Source organism: Mus pahari, chromosome 13 (genome assembly GCF_900095145.1).
Source record: "Mus pahari chromosome 13, PAHARI_EIJ_v1.1, whole genome shotgun sequence".
Lineage (NCBI taxonomy): Eukaryota > Metazoa > Chordata > Mammalia > Rodentia > Muridae > Mus > Mus pahari.
Genome location: NC_034602.1, coordinates 9922114 through 9924138, shown reverse-complemented (window position 1 = coordinate 9924138; position 2025 = coordinate 9922114).

Here is a 2025-nt window from a genome sequence, read left to right as displayed (position 1 = left end):
GACTCCATAGCACAGCTGAGCAGGTACGGTTGTCCCGACTCCATAGCACAGCTGAGCAGGTACGGTTGTCCCGACTCTTGTTCAGAAGAGTTGCCTTTTAGCCCTTTACAAAGACATATTGCCAACATGATACTGCAGCCCACACAATCCTTAAGATAATGTTGGCACAAACAAGGTGGACAGGCTTTCAGTAAGGACTGCCGTTTGCCCCTAGAGAGATTAACTGGCTCGGGTGCGCAGGGAGCCCCAGGGTACTCAGTGCTGTGGAGGAGGGAACAGAGGGGGATGACAACCAAGCCGCATAGGAGGGGATATCTTCAGAAAGCTCGGGGCCTCTAAGGGGTCTGGTCTTCTGCTCTAAGGAGCTTGATCTGTGGCTTCAGAGGAGTAGCATCCAGCTTGGCTCATTAGCAGACCCTTTGTCACCAACCCCAAGCCTGCCCCTCTCTTTCTCTCCAGTACTAAATAAGTTTGTTTGTGTTTGTGTGTGTGGAAACCGGTTGTTATCCCAGCTGGTCTCAAACACCTGCATGTAAGTGCTTCTGTCTTGGCCACCTGAGTTGCTGAGGCTGTAGTTTCTCTCCAGTCTTTTTAGCACATTATATCTTGCCTTCAGTTTGGAGACCTGGAAACTCTTCCCCAGGTCTGGGATGGGGGTGGGGGGGAGATGCCCCCCCCCCATACCTACATCACTACCTTAAGGTGCAGAGAGGAGCAGCCAGTAGGACCAGCAGTTAGCCAGTAGGGAGACCCTTCTGTAGCTGAACACTGAGTGTTCACAGGCTCCCTTACTTTGGCTATGTGACTTCAGGTTAGTAACTTCTTGGGGGCCTCTCCCTGTTTGTTATCACACTGGGAGGGCTGGTCTTGGACTGCAGACCAAAAGGATTTGAAAAAAAAAACTCTTGAATGCCCTAAGGTGCCACCCTTCGAGGCATCTGGGATGGCTTGTCCTGTGCACGACAGGATCAGACAGCACATGGTGACATTGTCCCTGGAGCTGGGAACCCTCTCTGCAGCAGTCTGGCTGTCTCAGCCCCATAGTGCTACAGACTTCCCCCGCCTCCCAGGCAGGGCCAAGCTGCCAGCTGCCTGCAAGGCCTATTGTTCAGCAGTGACAAGAAATGGCTGCGGAGCACAGGCTGGAGAAAGGCTGGAGGCAAAGTGGGGGAGGGGTGGTAGGCTGAGGACGCTCTCAATGCCCCTTAGCACAAGCCGGTGCTCCTGGGAGAAGTCTGAGAGGAATCCATCCCTCGGGAGTCAGGCCCCTCCCTCCTTCGGTCCGACAAGCTTGTCTTTCAGATGTGGGAAGTGTGTGGCCCCGTTTCTGCACCCTAGCAGAGGACAAGGCTGCCTCAGGATTCCGCTGAGTGGCTGAACCATGTGGCCTGCACTTTGGCAGGCTGAGGCAAGTCAGCCCGATCCATGCTCCCCTTGCAGTCAGGGTGCCTGTTGGGTCTGGAGAGGGTCCAGAGATGAGAACAGTCTCTGATGTGTGCACAGCTACCGAGTGTTTTCCAGACAGCTGTGAGTGTGCCGATTTGGGGTGTGCATGGCCTGCAGCACTAGGGGGTGCTTCAGCCTCTCAGTCACGCCCATCCCTGCTGAAGGCTTGGGGAGACTTGGAGAGGTTGAGCCATGAAAACCCACAGGAGGAAGTCTCTGCAACAGAAATCACCAGGGACCAAAGCCACTGGGAGAGGCGAATCTAGCGTCTCTACCTACCGAGGAGAAGCTCCCTCCCATAGCCCCAGACACATGCCGACCCACTGTGGAGGGGATGGCTGAGTCAGAGAGCGAGAGCGAGTCCACTGGGAGCCAGACCAGTCCTGATAGAGGGGAAATCTCGTGCTCCGGTCTTTCTCTCCCTCACCTCTTACTTCTTTGTCAGCCCCCTTCATCCTGCATGCCGACTGGAGTTTGGTTGGCACACGACTCTGGCTTGTCCTCTGCATCATGAGGCCTTTGTCGGGGGGGGGGGGGCTGGTCGACTGGGCGTCCGCTCTGGGCTCTGAGACACTGGTG